The sequence below is a fragment of the Lacerta agilis genome, chromosome 15 (assembly GCF_009819535.1).
Source record: "Lacerta agilis isolate rLacAgi1 chromosome 15, rLacAgi1.pri, whole genome shotgun sequence".
Classification (NCBI taxonomy): domain Eukaryota; kingdom Metazoa; phylum Chordata; class Lepidosauria; order Squamata; family Lacertidae; genus Lacerta; species Lacerta agilis.
This window is the reverse complement of record NC_046326.1, coordinates 9,345,938-9,373,574: the sequence shown is the minus strand read 5'-3', so window position 1 is coordinate 9,373,574 and position 27,637 is coordinate 9,345,938.

Here is a 27,637-nt window from a genome sequence, read left to right as displayed (position 1 = left end):
CTGGGCAAGGTCCATGTGAACAAGCTGGAGCCATTGCCTGTTTATTTGCTCTGGAGCAAAGTTCTTGTGAGCAGAGCTTTCTTTCCTCATGGAACACCGACTCCCTCAGTTCATTTAAATCAGGCACGTCCAAAATCTGTTTCGGGGGCTTAATTCGGCCCATGTGGCAGTCCTATCTTCATCTATCTTCAATCCTAAAAAAAGGTCAACAACTTTGGTCAGCCCTCACGCATGTTCACTTCATCAAATCCGGCCCTCCTTGAAAAAAGTTTGGGCACCCCTGATTTAAATGAATAGAAATGGACTTCAGCTCTCTTGTGTACAATCCGTGGGTCTTTCAGGGCAAAACTTTGTGGCCAAAGTCTGGAGCTCCACTAAGCAGAATGGACTGGAGCCCCACCACTACACAGCGGGTGGCGCTGTGGTCTAAACCACCGAGCCTCTAGGGCTTGCCAGTTGGGAGGTCAGCGGTTCGAATCCGCACGACAGGGTGAGCTCCCTTTCCTTTGTCCCAGCTCCTGCCAATCTAGCCATTTGAAAGCATACCCACGCAAGTAGATAAACAGGTACTGCTGTGACGGAAAGGTAAAACGGCGTTTCCGTGTGCTCTGGCACTCATCATGGTGTCCCGTTGCGCCAGAAGCAGTTTAGTCATGCTGGCCACATGAACCAGAAAAGTTGTCTGCGGACAAACGCCAGCTCCCTTGTCCTGAAAGTGAGATGAGCGCCGCAACTCCGCAGTCGCCTTTGACTGGACTTAACTTTCCAGGGGTCCTCTACCTTTACCATAACATTGTGAAGTAAATAAAATATTGCACCTTATCATCTAAACCTACCTCCACCCCCATTAAGTGAGAGTCTATGGCTGTGTGCACACTATACTTTTAAAGCACATTTGAAACACATTCTTTCCATTGGTGCCTCCCTGACGCTGCTGTTATTGCTGCTTACCTGGATGAGGCAGCGAGAAAGAGCTTCTTGGGTGCACCAGGCAGTGGGGCAACCAGATTCATGGGGACCCTGCCGGTGCTTTTGTGTCGCTCTGAGCTCCCTGCCTCCACTGTGTGGATAAGCAGTGGTGACACGGTTATAAGGAGTGCTGTTCTGTGGCTCCAATTCAACTCCACACCCTGCTACTGCAACAGCAATAAACCAGTGATAACTCAGTCATCTTATAATTGAACATCTTAATAAGCTGCAATTCAGCAGTGTCACACTGGAGTTTCCCTTCAAGATCCCTTTCTAAATCACAATTTACCTGGAAGTTCTGTTCCATTCATCCAATTTTGAACAGAGACAATGGTTTCTTATCCCACTACCAATGTTTGTTTATGCAGCCTCGCTAAGATGATTGTGCTGTCATAACTTAACTGCTGCTGTGAAGGGTCCTTGTGCTTATTTTGTGTTTATATTTTAAGCCAGAGCTGTTCCTTGTCTGCTTTGCTGGTGGGGCTCCTGGAGGCATCTGGCTGGTCACTGTTGGAGATGGAATGATGCACTAGATCAGGAATGGGAAATTGTGGTTCCCAGATGTTGGGTTCCAACTCCCATCATCCCTGACTGCTGACCATACTGGCTGGGGCTAAAGCGAGTCAGTCCAACAACATCTGGAGGGCCTCCATACCAGATCCCCCCTAGTTTGCTTGGGGTTGAACAAAGGATGGCACAAGCAAAAAGGGAGGGGGGTTATTGGTTTGTTTTTATTTTTTGTTTTTATTATGTATTTTGTGTTTTATGGGCTCCCGTTGTTCGGTCCCAGTCCTGCCCACCTAGCAGTTCCCCAGAAGCGGCTTATTTATGCTGGCCACATGATCCGGAAGCTGTCTGCGGACAAACACCAGTTCCCTCTGCCAGTAAAGCGAGATGAGTGCCGCAACCCCAGAGTCGTCTGCGACTGGACCTAACGGTCAGGGGTACCTTAACCTTTTTTTTTACCTTGTATTTTTAAGTTGTGAACTGCCCTGAAATCTATGGATGAAGGGCAGTGTAGAAATAATAATAATAATAATAACAACAATAACAACAATAATAATAATACAGCATTGGTGTTTTGCCCCAAAGGCTTACCCAGATGCTGTCACTGCACAAGGATGAGTATGGAACTCCCAATTCTTTCCCACCACCTTGTTAAAATTTTGTCTTTTGAACACCTTTGTTCCACTAGAGGGAGTGCGAGGACAAGCAGCTCACAAATAACTATGGTTTGACACTTGCTCTGAGGACTAGGCAAATTTTCATTTGAACGCTGCGTAATCTTTGAGGTTCTGTAAAGTCCTGCGCTGATACTGGTACGATGAGATGGCCCTGACCTTGATGTTCACTTGGTGCAACATGAATTCCTACACACAGGATAAAAACAACAACATCCGAACTTCAGTTCACTGCCATCTGTTATAACAAGCCACCCACAACTTCAACCATCCTTCTTCAGCTGAAAATATAACTCCTTGAATGAGTTTCTAACACTGCAGTAGCCAATGTGGGCCTTCCCAATGATGCTGGACAACAACTCCCATCATTTCTGCTTGTTGACTATGCTGGTGAATAGAATTCGAAGGGGTTGGACTAGATGACACTTGGGGTCCCTTCCAGCTCTATGATTGAAGTCCAGCAACATCTGAAGGGAACCACATTGACTGCTCCTGTTCTGGCACTACAATGCTATGATCAGTGAGGCTTACTAGTTAAGGGTAATTGGGATTGCCGGCTTAAATACATTATCCAGGCTAGATTCTTAGGAATCTTCTGAAAATACTGCAACCTCAGTCCATAGTTTCTGGTTACCTGAACACATTCTCATTTTGTCAATGCTTGGATTCCATCATGAGCTCCCCTCCCACTTTGAAATATGAAGCATGAGCCACAGATTTTAACATGGAACCGTGGGCCACAGAAAGTAGTTGTGCTTCTTCTGGGATGCTCCAACATCCTTTTTTGGATATTTGCAAGACTTCTGGGGATAAAAGCTTCTGGAGAACCTCAGAGATAACACTGTGGACCATCGCTAAGGCAGAAGGCAGTGAACGATCCCAGAACATCGCCACATCTGGTATAGTTGTGAGGCTGAAATAACTTGTCATCCAAGTATACCTGTTACGTTTTGGCAAAGTTTCTTTCTTCCACCCCTCATTTAGCTGAATCATTATGGGATAGGCCACTTACCTATCATCAATCACTGCTGGAAGTAGAGTCATGCAAGAGTCAAGCAAGTACATCCAGGAAGATGTCCTTACCAATGAGAAGTGGAATTCCCCCTAAATGGCATCTTACGCAGTCTGGGAAGACTCTTAATTAAACAGCAGGTATAACTAGTCATTTCTATACCTGAGTCTTCGGTGTTTCAATCAGGCCTGGCGTCATCATCCTGCACTTTAGGGTAACTAAAGTGCCTGTCAGTGTAAGTGCCTTCCCTGGGTTCCTTGCGCTATATGTCAGGTCTGGAAACTAACACTGTAGTTGTCTGCAATGCTCTGGAGTGATACTACATGGGGGACTTTGTGGAGAATAGAAATGATGATTCCCACTCAATAACAAACAGAATGCTGCCACTGACTGGGGTTGGATACACTAGGGCCCCATTTGCACTATACTGTACATTTAAAGCAGTATCATTAAAGAGCCATGGCTTCTCCCAAAGAATCCTGGGAACTGTAGTTTGTTAAGGATGCTGAGTGTTGTTAGGATGTCCCTCCCCTCCCCCCCCCAGCTACAATTCCAGAGCTCCAGGGGGAGAGGGATTGTCTGTTACCTCTATGGAATTTTGAACTGGAGATCTTTTGCATGCAAGACTGTACCACTGATCTGTGGCTCTTGCCCCACAACCACTAACCATTGAGCTAAAATCACCTTCTTTCCCCCACATTCTGTTTATCCATCTGCTACAGAAGCACTGATCAGGAAACTAAAAGAAACCACCCTGCCCCTCTTCATTGATTTATTTAGTATTTACTTATTATCCATTTGGGTGTTACCCTGTTGTTCAGAAAAGCACCCCTGTCCCCGGAGGTGATCCTCTCCACTTTCTCAAAGTTGTTGACCCTACATTAAACTCTCTGTGATCTGCCACTGATTGCTTGGGTGCGCTTAGATGCCTGATGGAGAGATATGATCTCTCCCAGCGGTTTTCTCTGATTGCCTGGTTACTGCTGCAGGCTGCAATGCTCTGGGGAGTTCTCATGTCATGTAGCCAAAGCACAGCAGCCAGATACTCAAGAATACTAGTGGTGGTGCTAAACCAGATTACAGCAGGGCTCATAAAACCCCCAAACCCAAAACTAGCTGCAGGGCACTCAGGCAACACCAGAACAATGTAGAAAGTGAAACAAAGGATTAAACACCCACCTATGTACCCATACCCACCCACCCCTCAAAGGTGATATTGAGAAATCTTGTGTGTGTGTGCATGTGTCTCTGCACTCCGCTAGCAATTTAGCTTTTATGTGGAAACTCTGCTTCCCATAGAAACAGAGAGTTTGTAGGGACATCAAAAGGCCTTCTTCAACCTTGGATTCCCCAATGTTGTTGGACTACAGTTCCCATCATCCCTAACCCTTGCCTAAGCTGGCTGGGGATGATGGGAGTTGTAGTCCAACAAACACTTGGGGAGTCAAGGCTGAAGAACCCTGACCTAGTCCAACATTGGTAATGCAGGAGGAAAGGTGGCCATCCTGTTTCTTCTTAAACACATCTAAGGAAGAGGAGCAATGCACATTCACTATGTGCATGTGTTTCTCGCATGTGTGTCTTGCATTACTATCAAAGGACCCGATCCATTGTTACCATCTTTGTTGAGAATGATCTTGACGTTCTCAGGTTCTGTTTGCCAGGAATGGCAACCCATGACAGTGGTGCATAAGATCCCGCACAGCATGGGGAAAATGGAGAGGAAAGTTTTTCTCATTCTCATAGCACTAGAACCCTGGGACATCCAGTGAAACTGAGCTTTGGAAGATTCAGGATGGACAAAAGAAAGTCCTTCACATGGTAGATAAGTTAGACTATGGAAATAACAATAACAATAATAATATATTTATTATTTATACCCTGCCCATCTGGCTGGGCCTCCCCAGCCACTCTGGGTGGCTCCAAACAGAATATTAAAAACACAATAAAACATCAAACATTAAAAACTTCCCTAAACAGGGCTACCTTCAGACGTCTTCTAAGCGTTGTTTATTTCCTTGACATCTGATGGGAGGGCGTTCCACAGGGCAGGTGCCAAAACCTAGAAGGCCCTTGGAACTGGACCTCGGTGTCTTGGCTGAATGATGAGGGTGGAGACGCTCCTTCAGGTATACTGGGCTAAGGCCATTTAGGGCTTTAAAGCTCAGCACCAACACTTTGAATTGTGCTCTGAAATGTACTGGGAGCGAACTGTAGGTCTTTTAGGCTCCCACAGGAGGCCACTAACTTGGATGGCTTTAAAAGAAGATTAGACAAATCCATGGAGGATGTCAGTGGCTACCAGCTATGATGACTACATTCTGCCTCCACTCTAAGAGGTTGTTGTTGTTCAGTCGTTCAGTCGTGTCCGACTCTTCGTGACCCCATGGACCAGAGCACGCCAGGCACGCCTATCCTTCACTGCCTCCCGCAGTTTGGCCAAACTCATGTTAGTAGCTTCGAGAATACTGTCCAACCATCTCATCCTTTGTCGTCCCCTTCTCCTTGTGCCCTCCATCTTTCCCAACATCAGGGTTTTTTCCAGGGAGTCTTCTCTTCTCATGAGGTGGCCAAAGTACTGGAGCCTCAACTTCAGGATCTGTCCTTCTAGTGAGCACTCAGGGCCGATTTCCTTGAGAATGGATAGGTTTGATCTTCTTGCAGTCCATGGGACTCTCAAGAGTCTCCTCCAGCACCATAATTCAAAAGCATCAATTCTTCGGCGATCAGCCTTCTTTATGGTCCAGCTCTCACTTCCGTACATTACTACTGGGAAAACCATAGCTTTAACTATATGGACCTTTGTTGGCAAGGTGATGTCTTTGCTTTTTAAGATGCTGTCTAGGTTTGTCATTGCTTTTCTCCCAAGAAGCAGGCGTCTTCTAATTTCGTGACTGCTGTCACCATCTGCAGTGATCATAGAACCCAAGAAAGTGAAATCTCTCACTGCCTCCATTTCTTCCCCTTCTATTTGCCAGGAGGTGATGGGACCAGTGGCCATGATCTTAGTTTTTTTGATGTTGAGCTTCAAACCATATTTTGCGCTTTCCTCTTTCACCCTCATTAAAAGGTTCTTCAATTCCTCCTCACTTTCTGCCATCAAGGTTGTATCATCAGCATATCTGAGGTTGTTGATATTTTTTCCGGCAATCTTAATTCCGGTTTGGGATTCATCCAGCCCAGCCTTTCGCATGATGAATTCTGCATATAAGTTAAATAAGCAGGGAGACAATATACAGCCTTGTCGTACTCCTTTCCCAATTTTGAACCAATCAGTTATTTCATATCCAGTTCTAACTGTAGCTTCTTGTCCCACATACAGATTTCTCAGGAGACGGATGAGGTGATCAGGCACTCCCATTTCTTTAAGAACTTTCCATAGTTTGCTGTGGTCGACACAGTCAAATGCTTTTGCGTAGTCAATGAAGCAGAAGTAGATGTTTTTCTGGAACTCTCTAGCTTTCTCCATAATCCAGCGCATATTTGCAATTTGGTCTCTGGTTCCTCTGCCCCTTCGAAATCCAGCTTGCACTTCTGGGAGTTCTCGGTCCACGTACTGCTTAAGCCTGCCTTGTAGAATTTTAAGCATAACCTTGCTAGCGTGTGAAATGAGTGCAATTGTGCGGTAGTTAGAGCATTCTTTGGCACTGCCCTTCTTTGGGATTGGGATGTAAACTGATCTTCTCCAATCCTCTGGCCACTGCTGAGTTTTCCAAACTTGTTGGCATATTGAGTGTAGCACCTTAACAGCATCATCTTTTAGGATTTTAAATAGTTCAGCTGGAATATCATCACTTCCACTGGCCTTGTTGTTAGCAAGGCTTTCTAAGGCCCATTTGACTTCACTCTCCAGGATGTCTGGCTCAAGGTCAGCAACCACACTACTTGGGGTGTATGAGACCTCTATATCTTTCTGGTATAGTTCCTCTGTGTATTCTTGCCACCTCTTCTTGATGTCTTCTGCTTCTGTTAGGTCCTTTCCACTTTTGTCCTTAATTGTGGTAATCTTTGTACGAAATGTTCCTTTCATATCTCCAATTTTCTTGAACAGATCTCTGGTTTTTCCCATTCTGTTATTTTCCTCTATTTCTTTGCATTGCTCGTTTAGAAAGGCCCTCTTGTCTCTCCTTGCTATTCTTTGGAAATCTGCATTCAATTTCCTGTATCTTTCACTATCTCCCTCGCATTTTGCTTGCCTTCTCTCCCCCGCTATTTTTAAGGCCTCATTGGACAGCCACTTTGCTTTCTTGCATTTCTTTTTCATTGGGATGGTTTCCGTTGCTGCCTCCTGTATAATGTTACGAGCCTCCATCCACAGTTCTTCAGGCACTCTATCCACCAAATCTAAGTCCTTAAACCTGTTTTTCACTTCAACTGTGTATTCATAAGGAATTTGATTTAGATTGTATCTTACTGGCCCAGTGGTTTTTCCTACTTTCTTCAGTTTAAGCTGGAATTTTGCTATAAGAAGCTGATGATCAGAGCCACAGTCAGCTCCAGGTCTTGTTTTTGCTGAGTGTATAGAGCTTCTCCATCTTTGGCTGCAGAGAATATAATCAATCTGATTTCGATGTCGCCCATCTGGTGATGTCCATGTGTAGAGTCGTCTGTTGTGTTGTTGGAAAAGAGTGTTTGTGATGACCAGCTTGTTCTCCTGACAGAACTCTATTAGCCTTTGCCCTGCTTCATTTTGAACTCCAAGGCCAAACTTGCCAGTTGTTCCTTTTATCTCTTGACTCCCTACTTTAGCATTCCAATCCCCTATAATGAGAAGAACATCCTTCTTTGGTGTCATTTCTATAAGGTGTTGTAAGTCTTCATAGAATTGGTCAATTTCAGTTTCTTCAGCACTGGAAGTTGGTGCATAAACTTGGATTACTGTGATGTTAAAAGGACTGCCTTGGATTCGTATCGAGATCAATCTATCATTTTGAAATTGCATCCCAGTACAGCTTTCGCCACTCTTTTGTTGACTATGAGGGCCACTCCATTTCTTTTACGGGATTCCTGCCCGCAGTAGTAGATATGATAGTCATCTGAACTGAATTCGCCCATTCCCGTCCATTTTAGTTTACTGATGCCTAGGATGTCAATGTTTATTCTTGCCATCTCATTTTTGACCACATCCAGCTTACCAAAGTTCATGGTTCTTACATTCCAGGTTCCTATGCAATACTTTTCTTTACAGCATTGGACTTTCCTTTCGCTTCCAGGCATATCAGCAACTGAGCGTCCTTTCGGCTTTGGCCCAGCCGCTTCATCAGCTCTGAATCTACTTGTACTTGTCCTCCGCTCTTCCCCAGTAGCATGTTGGACGCCTTCTGACCTGAGGGGCTCATCTTCCAGCGTCATATCTTTTATATGCCTGTTGTCTTTGTCCATGGAGTTTTCTTGGCAGGGATACTGGAGTGGGTTGCCAGTTCCTCCTCCAGGTGGATCACGTTTGGTCCAAACTCTCCACTATGACCTGTCCATCTTGGGTGGCCCTGCACGGCATAGCTCATAGCTTCCCTGAGTAATTCAAGCCCCTTTGCCACGACAAGGCAGTGATCCATGAAGGGGCACCTGCAGTTCCCAGCAGCTGCCATTTAGATGAATACTACCTCTAAGAGGTAGTATTCATCTAAATGGCAGCTGCTGGGAACTGCAGGTGCAGAAGGTACTGTCGCTTTGGGGAGTCTCATTGGCATCTGGGTGTTTGCTGTGAAAGGAAGATTCTGGACTAGATGAGCCACTGGCCTGATCCAGTCAGCTCTTCTTATGTCAATCTCCTTGAGTAACTCCCATGAGGAGTCTAGCCTTGCATGCAGAAGCGGCAGACAAGAGCCTGGAAGCTCAACCTATAATAGAGAAGGACTTGAGAAAATAAAAGAGGTTGTAGAGAAGAAAGAGGCTCCTAAGAAGGATGTGGACCAGGAGATGACAGATTTATTCCATGTTGTTGTTGTTGTTGATTTATTAATATGCTGCCCATCAAACTGGGTTGCCCTAGCAACTCTGGGCGGCTTCCAACAAATTAAAACATCAAACACAAGTCAAAGCCAGAGGATTTTTTTTCCTAAAAAAAGTTTTCTATTGGTTGCCCTTTAGTCCTTCCTAAACTGCACAGTTATCCTTAATCATTCAAACAAGGGATTTAAACCAGGGCTTTAAAAAGAATTTAAACTTAGAACTCAGCTATACAGCCACAAATAAAATGTTTTAAGCGTGTTTTAAGTGCAATATTGTAATGTGATTCTAGATGGCCTTATGGAAAATTCAATGAATTTTTAAAAACACTTTTAAAAAAGCATTTTCAGAATGGTTTTTATATGTGTGTATCTTCCACCACAGTTTCCAATGTTCACACTTCTGTTCACAAAGAGAGAATAGGTTCAGAATTCCTTCGCAAGCTGTCTAAGACAAGCTATTCTGAACTCTTGGTAAATGAAATATCCAGTTGACGAATATTGAAAACAAAGTTATATTGTGGGTTTGTTTGTTTGTTTGTTTGTTTGTGGGGGGTGTAGGAGACACCAGCTTTTATAGCCCTGCTTTGCTTCAAGTTTTCATGGCTCAGCATGCTTCTCTGTCCCATTTTTTTTGCAGAGCCTGCTATAGGCATCCCATCTCACAGAACAAGAGATTCGGAACACAGGCACAGGCAACAGTTTGAGTAAATAATCGGGAAAGTGATGCAGAGCAAAATTATCTCCAGCTGGAATTGTTGTGGGGAGAGGGTGGGGAACAGTTTAAGAATCTAGTTAAACCTGTCAGGTGAGAATATTTAGCTTTTACCCAAGCCAAACCCATTGAAATCAATGCAACTAAGAAATCTCAGCTGATTCCTGCCCACTGGGCAGAGTGAAACCCCTGGGGACACCTGGGAATAAGCCTGGACTGAGAGGGACATGACTCAAAGCCAGAGGCCAAGCAGAAAAAGTCAGATATAATGCAGGAAGCTTACCTGATACTAGAATTGTGGGCAGCTCCAAGGCAAAGGACAGTACTATGTAGCTGGGCACGTCATAAAGCTGGGGTGAGGTGGGGTGGGGTGAGGAGGGCCAGCAATCCTTAAGAAACATGCATAAACTAACTGCTTGGGCAGGTGAGTTGCAAGAAAGCTGGGGAATCTGACAAAAGGTCTCATTGAAAATCCCTGGTTTGTTAATGATAATACAATCTCCCTCCCCCCCAATAATAAAAAGCATGTCTCGCTTTGGAACAAAGTGTGCGTGTGTGTTTAAAAATTAATATTTGGAACTGAATGAGAAGGAAAAAGGAATGAGGAAAGAATACACTTAAGAGAGGGAAATGGTATCAACAAAAATGGATGAAAAGGGGATTTTTTGTGGTGGAATGCTCCTGCGTCCTGAGGTCATTTTTAATTGCCCAAAAGGTGCTCCCTTTTGTTTCAAATGCCAATAGCTGCTGTTATTTTGATTTTTAAAATTCCTACTGTAAGATATATTTTAATTGATGATGATGATTAAAATGTTAAACTAGGTGACATTCTGGCACCTGGAAATGCTTTTTAAATGGTGGGGCTTTTTACTCCTCGTTTCTTTTGCGTGGTGTTTGCAGAAACGAGCGACTTCCCTTCTTCTCTTTCCATGGTTCATTTTGCTTATCTTAAATCCCTGCATATTTTACATAAACCAAACCATTCAGTATTCCATTACTCCCATCAAAACTTGTTTACACTGTTGAATTTATCTTAATGCTGCCAACGTTTTCAAGTGTACACAATTTCCACCCATATATTCAATAAACATTTTCCAATCTTCTCTAAACGTATGTTCTTCTTGTTCTCTTATTCTGTATGTTAGATCTGCAAGCTGCGCATATTCAATCAGTTTAAGTTGCCATTCTTCTTTGGTTGGGACCTTGCTCGCAGTGGTGGAGCTTCTTGCTCCGGCACCAGGGTGGTGGTGGAGAGCAGGCGGGGGTGTGGTTAGTGCGCCCCCCGCGGGGGTGTGGCGCGCCGCCTGCGGGGGCGTGGTGCCCAGCACGCAGGGGGGACAGCTGTGATGCCACCCCACCAGGACCGTGGTGCCAGGGGTGGTGCGCTCACCCCACCCCCCCTTTCCTCCGCCAGTGCTTGCTCGTTTTCCACTTTTGGGGCTAACAAAACATGGGGTGCAGTAGCGGCATACATAAATAACCTTTTCTGAGTGTTCCTCTTTTTATCAGCAAACTCACAGTGTTCAGACAATTCAAACCCCCCCCCCCTTCCCGGACTTCTGAGATTTGTGGGACAGAAGCAGAGCCTGTCATAAACCACATTCTTCTTAGAGATGAAATAGCACCAACCTTGGCCAGAACAGCCTCATAGTTGTGTTTATGGCTCCCCTTCAGCAAAGGTAAAGGATTTATACAGTTGTGAGCTTCACCTCCACCCCACTCCCTTTAGCATAAAGGAATGACATTACCTGCGGTATTCCTTTTGCCTTGTGGAATGCTATGAATGGGTGAAAGGAAGCAAATCTTTCATGCCGAGCTATAGGATTATCATCAGAACTGCCAACCACCTTGTTCCAATTGCTCTTATGAAGGGGCCATCCCTTTAGGGCCATTGGCCCTGGATTGGCTGTGAGGACTCAGAGACATTTGAGGGAAAGGTCCTCAGCAGGATTATTAAAAAGCTAAAGGCTTGTGATGGAAGCCTTGTTAGAAATTTCTGGATTTCAAATATGATCTCTTTGGCATGGGAATAATTATTACCATCATTTATCTGTTATATACCCATCACCCACACTTTTTCCAATTATACAGTATGTTCAGTTCTCTACATTTCCGTTTTTTTTAAATAGTCCTCATAATGCCGTATGTAATTGCATAATATTGCATACAATTGCATACGCAATTTCCCCTAAAAGAATGCATTTCTGTATGTTATTTTCACTAATATATGCATTTTAATGGACATCCTACTTGGCCAGAGAACTGCACTGCAAAATTCAGAGCGGTGGGGATTTGCAAGTATGACTGTGTTTGATTCGCATATTGTTTTTAGGTAAAGGTGAAGGTAAAGGGACCCCTTACCATTAGGTCCAGTCGTGTCCGACTCTGGGGTTGCGGTGCTCATCTCGCATTACTGGCCGAGGGAGCTGGCGTACAGCTTCCGGATCATGTGGCCAGCATGACAAAGCCACTTCTGGCGAACCAGAGCAGCACATAGAAACGCCGTTTACCTTCCTGCCAGAGCGGTACCTATTTATCTACTTGCACTTTGACGTGTTTTCGAACTGCTAGGTGGGCAGGAGCTGGGACCGAGCGACGGGAGCTCACCTTGTTGCGGGGATTCGAACCGCCGACTTTCTGATCAGCAAGCCCTAGGCTCTGTGGTTTAACTCACAGCGCCACCCGCATTTTTAGGTAGGTTTGCCTTTAAATGAGAACTGAATGAAATTTCTCCCTCATCCCTATTTCCAGTGAAAGTCTAGTTTGATCCTCAGTTGCTTAATTTTCCCAGTTAGCTTCTCCACCAGCTGTTCCACATCTAGTAAGCAAACCGTCCATGCGATTGGCATTGCAGAAAGGTCTGCCCCGTTTCCAACGGAGAGTCAACAATATTCTTTTTTTAAAGAAAGGGTTACATGAATAGATGCTTCTGTCCCTCCCTGAACACTTCTGAATATTAGAGGGAAAATCCAGCTAGCCATTTCCCAAAAGGCCTATGAGACTTTCATTTATTTATGTCTTTATTGCATTTATAGCCTATCATTTTCGCCAACGACCTCAAGGTGGAGTATGTGCTTCTCCGCCCCTCATTCAGCCCCCACAACAACCCTGTGAGGTAGGATAGGCTGAGAGGCAGTTATTGGCCCAAGGTCACCCGGTGAGCTTCATGGCTGAATGGGGAATTGAATCCTGACCTCCCAGCTCCTAGTCCGACACACTAACCCAGGGGTCAGCAAACGTTTTCAGCAGGGGGCCGGAACACTGTCCCTCAGACCTTCTGGGGGGAGGGCAGACTATATTTTGGAAAAAATAATAATGAACAAATTCCTATGCACCACAAATAACCCAGAGATGCATTTTAAATAAAAGGACACATTCTACTCATGTAAAAACACTAGGCAGGCCCCACAAATAACCCAGAGATGCATTTTAAATAAAAGCACACATTCTACCCTTGTAAAAACATGCTGATTCCTGGACTGTCTGCGGGGCAGATTTAGAAGGTGATTGGGCCGAATCCTGCCCCCGGGTCTTAGTTTGCCTACCCATGCACTAACCACTAAACCACACTGGTGGCATTAAAAAGCTTGTGCTGTCTTAACTTACATTTTAAAGTATCACAGGACTCACAACTTCCAGAAAGAAGTAGCCTGCTATAAGGCTTAGCCATGCATTTGACCCCAAAATTACCCTTAAGCATGTACTCACGCCCACCAGTGTCACCAAGCCACTATAAAGCACCCTGTAAATTCTAGAGGAGAGCACTGAGAGAATCTTCTGCTCAAGGCACAGGAGTCTTCCAGCTCAGGCTCACAGGTACAATCTTCTCAATTACCCCTCTTGACTTTCTTTCCTTTGGTTAGATGGTCTGCTTCCAGGACTGCTTGTAAATAGGGATGAATGACTTTTTCGATTCTGGTTTCTTTTTCTTTCTCATTTTTCCAATCTTAAGTTGAGTTCACCACATTTCCACATCAGATGGGTTTTTTAAACAATAACAACAACGACACAAGAGTTTTTGGAGGATTTTGGAGCATATTTCACCATACAATTTTTTTGTGCAAGCTGTTTCCCCATAGATAATGCAATGGTGCATGTTATGTTATTTTATTTGTATACTATATGCGTTTTCATGTTCACTTTCCCCTAATATATGCATTTCGCAAATGCGTTAGATGGTTTGACAACTGAATCACAGAATTTGGAGAAGTACAGATTTCAAAGGATCCTTGTTTTTCAGTTCACATGTTGTTTTAGAAGTTGCGAAATTAGAGCGATTTTCAGTAAACCGTGAACAGATCCAAATTATTTCTCATCCCTCCCTGTGAGGCAAGGGGATCTGGGTCCATCTCCTTCCTTAGCCAATTTCCCTATCTACCATTATGGTTCGTTTGGGGGATCAGGCATGTAAGATTTCCCTGAGATTTTTTACTAACAAGAAGAGCTCATATGTCCAGATATGGTTTGCTGATCTTTAAAAACCCCTCAACACTGTTTTAGTTATTCTTTTAATAATTTGGCTTTTCATTTCCTGTTTTCCTTTCATGTATATCTCTTTCTTCTAGTGGTTCCCATGGAACCATCTATTCAGACGCTGACCGGACTGAAGCTTTAGCAAGCTGATAGCCTTGTGTGCTTTCAGATCATACCCTGAGCTGTAGCCACCCAGAGTAGACATGCTGAAATTGATGTACAGTGGTACCTTGCTTCTCTTTTTTAAAAAATATTTTTTTATTGTTTTATACTAAATTACTACAAAAGTAGTAGCCATGACTTCCCTCAGACCTTCCACATGGCATTCAGATTTATATCTTAATGTTATACTTCTTTAATCTACCATTGCTTACATTATCATGTATCTCTTACTCACTCACTCTATCATAATTACAATAATATTTCTACACATTAACTACAAAGCTTCGATTAGCGTATTCAACTGCGAATTGTTAGTAAAATAGTTCGTAAACTAACCAGACTTTGATGAATTTCTGGTCCCGCTGTTCCTGGATTCTTCCCGTCATTTTATCCAGTTCTGCATATTCCATTAATTTCACTGTCCAATCTTCTTTTGTTGGTATTTCTTCTTGTTTCCACCTTTGTGCTAGCAAAATCCTAGCTGCAGTCACTGCATATTGGAAAAGTTTAACATCCTGTTTTTTAATGTCTGTACCTATAATACCTAATAAAAAGGCTTCAGGTTTTTTTTTTAACAAAATTGTATTTCAACATTTTTCTCAGTTCATGATATATCATGTCCCAATATGCCCTTACCTTCTTACACTCCCACCACATATGATAAAAGGTACCGACATTTCCCTTACATTTCCAACACTTATTATCAGACTTATACATCTTTGCTAGTTTAACTGGGGTAATATGCCATCTGTACATCATTTTTAACATATTTTCTTTTATTGATGTGCATGCCGTAAATTTCATTCCTTCCTTCCAAAGTTTTTCCCAGTCTTCTAACATGATGTTATGTCCAAAGTCTTTTGCCCAATGAATCATCACCGACTTTACTTCTTCATCCTTCAGGTTCCATTCCAACAGCATCTTGTACATCTTAGCAAGTACTTTAAAGTCACTATTTAATATTTCAATTTCAAATTTTGATTTACTCTCGTTAAAACCTGTCTTTTTCATGTCACACTTAAACATCTCATTAATTTGATGATACTGCAACCAATTGTTTACATGTTCTTTCACCTCTTCATATGGTTTTAATTACCATAGTGCCATCATTTTTAAGCGGTACCTTGCTTCTCAAGCTTAATCCATTCTGGAAGTCCGTTCCAAAACCAAAGCGTTCCAAAACCAAGGTGCGCTTTCCCATAGGAAATAATGCAAAATGGATTAATCCTTTTCCAGACTTTTAAAAACAACCCCTAAAACAGCAATTTAACATGAATTTTACTATCTAATGAGACCATTGATCCATAAAATGAAAGCAAGAATCAATGTACTGTACTATAAAATAAATAAGACAGTATAGTAGATGTTAAAAATTAAAATTATTATTTTTTCTTACCTGCACTCATGATAGTCATTCTTTGGATGGGGGGGGGGCTTTTATCCATTTCCACAGCCACACAATCAATCAATCAATCAGTAGCTGAACTGGATTCCACAAAGTCACAAAAACAAATTAACCGAAAGAGCCTCAAAAAACAAAAACGCAAAATAAATAGCAAAAACAAAAAGCGCCATACTTAATATGTTCTGGAAGTCCATTTGACTTCTGAAATGTTAGGAAACCAAGGCGCAGCTTCTGATTGGTGCAGGCGCCCCGGAAACAATGGCCGACAGCCGCATTGGATGTTTGGCTTCCAAAAAACGTTTGAAAACCGGAACATTTACTTTCGGGTTTTCGGCGTTTGAGAACCAAGGCATTTGAGAACCAAGGTCTTTGAGAACCAAGGTACCACTGTACCTAAATTAGTCATGTTCATGAACTTCTGTGGGTGTCCTGTGAGGAAAGCCCCATCTACACTATAGATTTAAAGCAGTATCATAATATTTTTAACTAGCGATGGCTTCCCCTGAATAATCCTGGGAAGTAAAAAGTGCCGACAGATCTACAATTTGCAGAGTTATCTGTGAAGTGGGATTGGTTGTTAGACCACTCTAGGAATTGTGGGTCTGTGAGGAGACAAAGTAGGGAGCTGGCCTTGGGCAGTTTCGCCCCGGTTTAGGCAGTGCTTCCCCCCTGGAAAAATAGTTACTGGTACTGACCATGAAGTTGTTACAGTAAGCGCCACACTTTTTCACAACAACAAAAAGAGGTGCCGGTACTGCATACCCTTGAGTACCCGCTGAAAAAAAAGCACCAACTACCTTCTCTTGTGGGGGCTCAATTGGTCCCGGTGCCTTCCGTTAAGAGTTTGGGTGTAATCCTAGACGCCTCCCTTTCCATGGAGGCGCAGGTTACAGCAACAGTTAAGGCGACATGTTTCCATCTGCGCCGTATCAAGCAGTTGGTCCCTTACCTTCCCTGCCCCTACCTTTCCACAAATAACAATAGTTTAAGGGTCCCGGGCCCAAAAGAAGCCAGATTATCCTCCACAAGGGCCAGGGCTTTTTCAGTGTTGGCTCCAACCTGGTGGAATACAAGAAGGGGAGTCTAGGGCCCTGTGGGACCTGACCTCCTTCGCAGGGCCTGTAAGACAGAGTTATTCTGCCTGGCCTTTAATCTAGCCGGATCCCCTATTCCTTTTCCCTTTCCCTTCTTACTGAAGAAACCCTTCTGGGTCCCTACATTAAAATTCCTCCCTGGACTCCCTACTGGCCTAGCATGACTAACCTGGCCAGTTATCCTGGGTTATCCCACTGATGTTTGTTTTTTATGCTGTTTTTTAAGCTGTTTTTAAAGTTGTTTTAATCATTGTCTTATATTTGTTGTTAGCCGCCCTGAGCCCGGTTTTTGGATTGGGAAGGGCGGGGTAGAAATAAAGTTTTATTATTATTATTATTACTGGGTTTAGGCAAATAGTTTTTGTCTTCTTTGGTGGCTTTCATTTTTCATACTGCCTCTGCCCCCTTTTTACCCTGTCAAGAGTCATTGTGGTATAGTTGTTGGACTAGGACCTGGGAGACCAGGGTTCAAATTGCCACTCAGCCACAAAGCTCGCTGGGTGACATTGGACCAGTCTCCGGCTCTCAGCCTAACCTACCTCACAAGGTTGTTGTGAGGATAAAAACAGGGAGGAGGAGAAGGATTTAATAATAAATAGGTAAGTACTTAGTAACTGAATGGATTTTCCAGCAAGGTCAAAGCATTTAAAAAGGACAACAAGAAGTGAAAACAGAACAAAACTTTTCCTACAGGCTACAACAAACAAACAAGCGGCCTAACGATTGAATCAAAATTTAGCAGGGACAGTTGTATATAGCCTCCGCGTAGGGGAGACGCAGTGATATAACTCCAAATCGGAAGGGATAAGTCAGTGGTGGTCCTACATTTGGGGGGCCTTGATGCTTAAACTGTGGTGGGGGCCCCTTCGCAACCAGCAATGAGGTCTGGGCAACAACCGTGTTCCATGACAGATCACCACACCTTTACAAAATCTGTGCTACTGATTCTCAGACTGACCTGGGAGTGGGGCTGGGGCCGCCGGCTGACGGCGTTGGAGTATCACAGAGCTTAGCAAGAGAGAGGGGCGGCGATACTGCCGCAGCCGCTCCGCCACTTCTGCCCCAGAGCCACACCCTCTTCCTCCCTTCTTGGGGGGCAGCAGTGGCTGCACACTCCCTCCCTCTCTCAGCCGGCCCAAAGGTAGGGCATGTTTGGGCGTCCCTTCACCAGACACAAGGAGAAGGAGGCGCTGCCGCCACCCCAGCCCTGAAGGCTCGACCTGTGCACCGTTTCCCTCTCCACAACTCCAGCCTTGCCTGTCGTAGGGGCGCCTGGTTGCGAACCCACAAAAATTGCACCCAAGGCCATGGGCCTCCAGCCCTCCATGCTACACCCATGGATCTGCCCCAGGAATATGTTGAATGTGTGGGACAATTGGTGAACCTGCTCCACAGCCATCTTTGGTTACACCTCGATGCCCTGAATTCTTGTCATTTAACTGTAGTCTATGATATGGATGTATTTTAATCACTACTCTCAGGATTGCAGCTGTGACTGCAGAAGACCCTGAAGTCCAACCAATTCTAGACAAGCACCGGAGAAAGTGGGAGAAGCTGCAGCAATGCAACCGGTTTGTAAGCCTCTCAGGCCAGCACCTGAGAAGAACTGCACGGCTCTGAAGCCTTCAGGCTGGAAGTGTAAGCTCCGCAAGACGGAAAACCGGCAGAGGAAGCCGCGGAAGAAGACTTGGGATGAGGAAATGACAGAATTATTCTGTGAATTTAGGCCAGGTGAGAAAGAACTCACTTATTTTTCTATTTGCTGCCCTGGAATATTTCCCAAACTGTGTAAATATCCTTAAATGTTCAGACAAGGGCAGGGGAACCAGATAGTCTGTAGCTGGAATACCAGCCCGAGCTGCTAAATAGCACTTTTAGCTACTGCCATTTCATGGATTTTCACAGGACTCATCTACACAGCTGCAAATAAAATGTTTTAAATGTGTTGTAAAGTGCAGTATACAAATGAGACACTAGATGGCAACAGTGAGCTATGCAAAATTCATTGTATTTTTCAAAGCTCCCCCCCCCCAAGTATTTTCACAGTGTTTTTATAGGTGTGTAGATTCCACCACAGACAACACTCAGTCAATCAATTGCAAACTTGGCCCTGCAATCCCATCCATGACTGACTGCAAACCTCCATCCAGACTGGCAAACTTCCCTACCTATGACACCTCTGTCTTGACTCAGTTAAACTTTAGCATATTTGCCTTCATCCACCCCAAATTCTATTCCTTCTTTCCTGTCTAATGTTGCACAGAGCCAGTCCTAACCATAATATCTCATGGTGGGAGAAGACAAGAACACAGCCTGATGCAATACCCGATTAAAGAAATAGGAGCATTTACCCAAGAGGAAAGTGACCGCCCTACTAGGCGATGGAATTAAATGACCTCCTGTGAGAATTCTTGGAGAAACCAGCCCAATAAGCCAGTTAAACTAGTTCAACAAGACTACTTGGTTTTCAAGCCAGGTCAGTCCAGTTGGAACAAAGAGGACCAAACAATAGTATATCCCAGGAATGGTTTCAGCTACAGGCCTCAGGGCAGCAGTGCCAGATCAAACCCCATGGAGGCCCCTAGGCAGTAAAAATCTCAGGGTCCCCCTGGCAAATCATCTCCTAATACATTTTTGAAAGCTTTGTATCTGGAGGTTTCCTGAACACGAGCTATAGTCGGTTAACTAAGAAAGCTTGATTGTAATTTCCTTGCAAGCTCAAATCAATATTATTTTGGTCTGTTGTTGCGGGGGCCCCAACAGGCGTGGGGCCCATAGGCCAGTACCTACTCTGCCTATTTGGTAATCCGGCACTGCAGGGCATGGCAGAGAAGCCACGGTGGCAAAGTGGAGCCACGTGGAAGCAGAGGGAGGTGACAACTCCAGAGGCCAAACAGCAAAGGCAAGAACAGGAAGCCAGTGTGTCAGCCAGATAAAAGATACCTAGTATGTTGTCACTCCAGCTATATAGTTGTGTATCTGCTAAATCAGCCTTTCCCAACCTGGTGCCCTCTAAAGATTTTGGACGACAACTCCCATCATCCCTGCCCATCAGTCCCGCTAGCTGGGGCCAATAGGAGCTGTCGTACAAATAATCTATTGTAAAAGGCACGAAGTTGGGAAAAGGATGGTTTTTTTGAAAGACACTGCACTCTAGCTTGGAGTCTAGCATTCCTTGATCTTCTCTTTGAAGACTGGTTGATTTCTTAGAGAAGAGGGAAATGATAAACATGAGATGTAGGGTGGGTAGTTTCTTGAAAAAGGAAAGTTGTCGATTCAGCCAATGCACTCACCGTTTCATGCCCATGAAAACTGCATGCATATTCTTTGCATATTGTACCTGTGATTACATCTGGAAGCTAACCCATATGATGTGTTTGCAAAACAGTGTTCAGAGAGCCAAACATGTTGCTTGTTCCTTCATCAGAACATTTTACTTACTGGTATGTATGCAATAAGTATGTACCTATGTATGTTTATCCTATCTTCCTCACAGTGCCTCCCACAAATCCAATAATACTCAACAGTGAAAAGCAACCACGGTTATTCAGACTATGGGATATTAGCCAGAAGTTCCTCTTCCTGGTGAACAACATGCTAGTAGCAAGCTCACAACAGTCTGGCTCATCAGGTACTTGCTCAACCTTTTCAGTTTGGACTCCTGGGTGCTCACTTGTGGGGTGCCTTAGGGCTCTGTCCTCTCCCCCATGCTTTTAAACATCTATATGAAACTGCTGGGGGAAATCATCAGGGTTGGTTGGGCTGGGTGCTCACCAATATGCAGATGATACCCAGCTCTACCTCTCATTTACATTAGAACCAGTGAGGGCGGTGAATGTCCTGTGTGACTGTCTGGAAGCAATTGGAGGAAAGATGGTGTTTAATGGAGTGAGGCTGAATCCTAACAAGACAATTGTACTGAATCAGAAGTACTGATTCTGGGGGATAGGGGACTCCTTGGTCCTGTATGGGGGAACTGTGCCCCTAAAGGACCAGGTGCATAGCCTTGGGGTGATTTTTGGGTTCACAGCTGCCCATAGAGGTGCAGGTCAATTCTGTGTCCAGGTTGGCTGTCTACCAGCTCCATCTGGTATGCTGGCTGAGACCCTACCTGCCTGTGCACTATCTTGCCAGAGTGGTATATGTCTGGTTATCTCCCACTTGGACTACTGCAATGCACCCTACGTAGGGCTACCTTTGAAGGTGACTCGGAAACTACAACTAATCCAGAATGCAGCTTCCAGACTGGTGACTGGGAGTGACCGCTGGGACCATAGAATACCGGTCCTAAAGTACCTACAAGGTTCCCAGTACGTTTCTGAGCACAGGGTGCCAACCTTCAAAGCCCTAAATGGCCTTGGCCCAGTATACCTGAAAGAGCGTTTCCATCCCCATTGCTTAGCCTGGACACTGAGGTTCTTCTCTGAGAGTCTTCTGCTGGTTCCCTCACTGTAAGAATAGAAGTTACAGGGCAGATGTGAGGGCGATCTGGCTGCGACATCTGTCACCCCATTGATCGCCAGGGTTGATTCGGCTGATCTGGCTGGCTAGGCGGGTGTCCCCTCCCTCCCTTCCGAAGCTGCGTGCTCAGTGGAAAAGGATGACCATCCCAGATAGAAGGAGTGTACCGTTCTTCAGTCAAGGGTATACGATAGCTGTGCTCCCCTGCTAGAACCTCCAAACAAGTTACAGGGAACCAGGTAGAGGGCCTTCTCAGTAGTGGCACTCGCCTTGTGGAACGCCCTCCCACCAGATGTCAAGGAAATAAACAATTACGCTACTTTCTGAAGACATCTGAAGGCAGTCCTGTATTGGAAAGTATCTAATGTTTGATGTCTCACTGTGTTTTTACTTACTTATCAAACCTTTATTAGGCATATTATGTTGAAAGCTGCCCAGCCCCCATCAGCCCAACCAGCAGGGCCAATGGCCAGTGGCCAGAGATGACGAGAGTTGTAGTCCAGCAACAGATGGAGGGTCACAGGTTCCCCACCACTGCTGTAAACCTAGATGTTGACCTTCCATTTGTGGCTTCTTAGCCAAAACTCTTTTATCAATGGAAGATGCTCTTGTGGCACTGACCCTGTTTCTTGCCTGTCATTCCCCTTCAGACCAGTTAATGGCGGTGGTCCCCAATCTCTCTCTAAATCCAACGAACCAACCCATCTTTATGGGCCTCAGCGATAATACACGTACACTGAACTGTGTGTCGACTGTCAAGGGTCAACCAGAGCTACAGTTAGTGGTGAGTTTCGTTTGCAGTTCAAAATGTTTTTGGATTCTCTGAGGAATTATTAATTTGACCTTTGCTTCACCCCTATGATTGGGACTGCAGGTTCTTTGCTAAGTACAACCTGGTATTCTGCACCAAAGTGACTCACATTACCCACCCAGAAGATACTTAGACCCTGGGTGCTTCCACTCTGCCCATTTTCTCTGGAATTACCTTCCTTTTGGAACTCTCTTTTTACAGAGAATCTAGGCAATGTGATGGCCATAGCAATACATTATCATCATTTTATGTTCCCTCCCTTGTTTTCCCACACCTGATTGGTGGCTGTCTTTGAACAATAGAAGCTGATTGGAGCTCTAGCCTGTGCAGTATGGAGAGACAAAGCACAATTCAGGGCTACTGTGCCTTTAGTTAAAAACTTTTTGCCTTTGCAGGTCCTGCCTGCTTTGTTGCTTCCTGTTCAGTACCACTGGTTATTAGAAAGGTAAAGGACCCCTGACAGTTAAGTCCAGTTGTGAATGACTCTGGGGTTGCGCTGCTCATCTCGCTTTACTGGCCGAGGGAGCCAGTGTTTATCCGCAGACAGTTTTTCCAGGTGATGTGGCTAGCATGACTAAGCTGCTTCTGGCGAAACCAGAGCAGTGCACGGAAACGCCATTTACCTTCCCTCCAGAGTGGTACCTATTTATTTACTTGCACTTTGACGTGCTTTCGAACTGCTAGGTGGGCAGGAGCTGGGACCGAGCAACGGGAGCTCACCCCGTTACAGGGATTCGAACTGCCGACCTTCCGATTGGCAAGCCCTAGGCTCAGTGGTTTAGACCTCAGCGCCACCCGCATCCCTAATCCACTGGTTATTACCGGTAATTGTCCCTTAATTAGCCAGTTTCTAGTATTTAATTATTGGTTGCTGCTACTTTTGAAAGAGTGCTGTGAGAAAATGAAAGGAATAGAAGCCTTCTAGGGTGCAGTTCATTGCTAATCCTACAATCACACTGTCCAATTTATGTGCTATAAGTTTTGTTTCTAACTGAATCGTCATGTTCTCTTAGGAGAGAGATATAATGGATCTTTATAGAGCAAATGAGGAATCCAAGAGTTTTACTTTCTACAGCAATACTGATGGCAACGATGAGACTTGCTCTTTTGAATCTGCTGCATTTCCGGGTTGGTTCCTAAGCACTTGGGATGAGCCAAACAAGCCTCTTGTTTTGAGTCAAGGTGGAACTCACTGCATCACTTCATTTTATTTTGAAAGGAAGGACTCCGTTTAATAGTCCAGAACCATTGCTTTCAAGGAAAATAAGGGAGGAAGAATTTGCAGGCTGTATGCTAATATATTCAACATGTGGCAGAGTAAAAAAATGTGAAAAATGGTTTAGCCCTTTCTCCCCTGCCTTGTTGTTATTAGATTCAAGGGCTAAATATAAGCTCAAATCGGCTTCCTCCTTTTCTGGTTACAGTCCTGTTGAAGATACGCACCTCCCCTCCTGCTATTTTTCTTTTTAAGGACCTGATGATATTCCCAATAACATGTTAAGCATCTTGTGAAGTCTGGCCCTCAGCTGAGGTGTGGCATGGAATCTTTGGTTAATAATAATGATAATAAAAACATTTGGAATCCTCATGGTGTGGAGTGAAACGTGTTTTGCATTCAATGTGATTTTTGTTGAACTGAATGGAGAGCCTGTGCAGAAACAGTGGGCAGCATCTCAAGGCAACACAGAGGCACTTCAGGCTCCGGATAGAACTGCCATTGGATTGGCAGTGATAGGTCTCCTGATGCAAGCATGAGCAAATATATCACCAGCAACAAATTACTGTACCTTTTTTCCTGTTTGCAGAGGAGAGTTGCTGTCTTAGGCAGGCAATTAACGACACCAGCTCCTTAAGCAAGAACCCATCTTAGGGAAAGGGCCATAGCTAAGTGATAGAGAATCTGTTTTGTATACAGAAGGTTCCAGTTCAATCCCTGGCATCTCCTGAGATGAGACCCGTTGCCTGAAACCCCGGAGAGCCACTGCCAGTCCATGCAGACAACACTCAGGCTGGATCTAGACACATCAAAAAAACGTTTCAGGAAAATGTGTTGTAAATTTCATCATGGGAAATCACATTATATATATATATATATATATAAACCTTTTCCTCAATTTGCCTTTCGTCTGCTCTCCTTTTAATTCGCTTCTCCCGTTATTCCCCTCCTTCGAATCCCCTTTCTGTCAAATATCCCCCTCCCTGCACTGCCCATTACCCTACAGGTATTTCCTCAATTTATCCTATCTCTATTTTTATAATTGTAGCCAAGTATTCTTTTGTAATTATAATCAAGTGGTTGTTTTTTTTAAAAAATAATTGTATCCAGGTAATTTTAAATTGTATCTAGTTCCATCCCCCCTTGTAATTTACTACTTGTAAATGTAAAAACTTACTGTGACCCTTTTGCAATTGTTACATTTGGCATATGTGCAAATGGAATTGACCCCTTTGTAGCCTTGTGCCTTATCAGTGTTTGTTCAGTTTCTCAATGATTGTAACTACTTTCAGGAAAATAAGAATTGGAATCTGTGTATTCAAATTGCATCACTTTATTGTAACCATGAAAAGCATAAATGTTAGTTTTAGCCTCAACCCAATCACTTCCACTCAGCTCCCCTTCCTTCTCCAGTGTGGTGTAGTGGTTAAGAGTGGTAGACTTGTAATCTGGTGAACCGGGTTCACTTCCCCGCTCCTACACATGCAGCTGCTGGGTGACCTTGGGCTAGTCAAACTTCTCTGAAGTCTCTCAGCCCCACTCACCTCACAGAGTGTTTGTTGTGGGGGAGGGAGGGAAAGGAGAATGTTAGCCGCTTTGAGACTCCTTCGGGTAGTGATAAAGCGGGATATCAAATCCAAACTCTCTTCTTCTTCTTCTTCCTCGTCCTCTTCTTCTTCTTCTTCTTCTTCTTCTTCTTCTTCTTCTTCTTCTTCTTCTTCTTCTTCTTCTTCTTCTGTAAAGGGCCAGAGGACCAGATCCATTTCCCTTGACCTTGCGGAGAGACGAATTCAGCTGTTAGATAAAACTCTTATCCCTATTGTTATTCTAGAAAAACCAGATTATCATATCATTTGCCACCTCTTCCTGGATTTCTAGGGTATCTTGCACCCGGACCTCCCTTTTGCACCCTGCACCCATGTACCTCCCCCTTACCTCGTAAATTGACAAACCTGTGACAAATAAGACCACCCACAATTGCAACTGTATAAAATTCTGAATGTACCTTTGGGCGGCGTTCCTCATACCTTTTGTCACCTTTGCGTAGGGAACCCGGTTGCAACCGAATAAAGGACTTTTGCTTTTTAAAAGCCGCTTGCTTCTTTCTCTCCTTGGTTGAACGTCACCCGTCTTCTCTGACTGTAGCGGACCCCTTTGAGGCACCGAACTAAAATTCTAAGTGTTTTACATCATTGCCCTGAAAAATCAGGGAGGAATCTGGCAGCGCCAGATCCTGCAAGCATCTGTACTCACCTACTGAATTTCTGCAGTGAAAATCCATAACGAATTCCCCAAAATTCCTCATTCCCTTTTGCGCTATTAAGAGACAGAGGAGCACCACTCCCTCCCATCTGTCTCCTTAAAGAGAGACAGAAAGACCTACAATTCATAAGCTAGAAGGAACTAAAGAGGGCACTGCCCTGTTTTTGAACACTAGCATTATAATCAAATCGAGTGGTTTGTAATTTATCATTCTTTACATGTCATGTGAGACTTGGGCTGGCATTCCCAGGAAGGACTTTTGGGACAGCGAGCTTCAATTTCAGTTTGAAGTGTGCAAGATGCACTTATGCGGATGCGAGAGGCATAATGCTCAAATTGCAGCTCTCCGTCAAATGGGGCTCAAAACCCTTGCAGATTTGTTGCGAAGCTGCTAGCAATATAAAACGATGTCATATAGAGGAGGGTGAAAGGTTGTTTTCTGCTGCTCCAGAGAGGCGGACACGGGGCAATGGATTCAAACTACAAGAAAGAAGATTCCACCTAAACATTAGGAAGAACTTCCTGACAGACAGTGAGAGCTGTTCGACAGTGGAGTTTGCTGCCAAGGAGTGTGGTGGAGTCTCCTTCTTTGGAGGTCTTTAAGCGGAGGCTTGACAGCCATCTGTCAGGAATGCTTTGATGGTGTTTCCTGCTTGGCAGGGGGTTGGACTGGATGGCCCTTGTGGTCTCTTCCAACTCTATGATTCTATGAATGGATGTGTTGAGGGTCAAAGCAGTAAAAAAGGATAAAGAAGCAGGCACCTGGAGGTGACAGATGAGACTTTGGGCCTGTCCAGATTGGTATTTTCTTGCAGGTCTATTCTGCAACATGTCATTGACGCAATTATAATAGAACACCAGTGGTGGATTTATACTGGTCAATCTGCATATCATTCCACTTCATTTTCTGTGATGTTTCCCAAATGTTACTGCATTATTGCCATCTGGAAGGGCACTTCTTGGACTGCAGTGCAGGAAATCAGGGCACCCTTGAAGGTGTGTGTGTGTGTGTGTGTGTGTGTGTGTGTGTGATATTTGTTAAAAAGTTGCAGACTTTCAGCATGACGTTATGGGCTGCACTGATTGGAAACAAAACAGGCTAGCTGCCCTGAAAGGTGCCTGAGAACTTTTTGAATCTGAAAGTCAAAATCCAACTAGCCATTCCCCAAAAGTCATGGCTGCTGCTATTTTCCTCCTCCTCCTCCTCCTCCTCCTCCTCCTCCTCCTCCTCCTCCTCCCCCCCTCTCCGCTCTTCAGTCAGAAAAGGTTCCCAGAAAGGCTTACAAATACCAGTGAGAAGAGAGCGCCTGTCCTCTGGCTCACAATCTAAGAGACACAGCACAAAAGGAAAAACGTACTGAGAGAGAGGAGGAAAAAGGGAACTTGCTGATCATTCAACACAGCCAATGGAGACGCTCCACGGCCTCACCTCTCGCAGCCTGATGGCTCAGTGGAGAAATCTGTCAATGTTGGCTTCTTTTGGTTTCTCATTTTCCAATTTTAAGGGTTGTACCCAGCTAAGTTCTGCTTAGAGTAGACCCACTGAAATCAATGAAATGAAGTTAATCATGCCCATTAATTTCCATGACCCTGAGCAGAACTAGCATTAGATACAACCCAAAGTTCAGTTCTTCACTTTTCCACATTTCAGTTTGCATTTTCTTTTTAAAAAAGTCACCAGCAGCATTTTGATGTGAATTTTTTCTAATCTTTGTATTAGATCTTTGTATGCAATGGACCATAAAGAAGACTGATCGCCGAAGAATTGATGCTTTTGAATTATGGTGCTGGAGGAGACTCTTGAGAGTCCCATGGATTGCAAAAAGATCAAACTTATCCATCCTTAAAGAAATCAGCCCTGAGTGCTCACTGGAAGGGCACATCCTGAAGTTGAGGCTCCAGTACTTTGGCCACCTCACGAGAAGAGA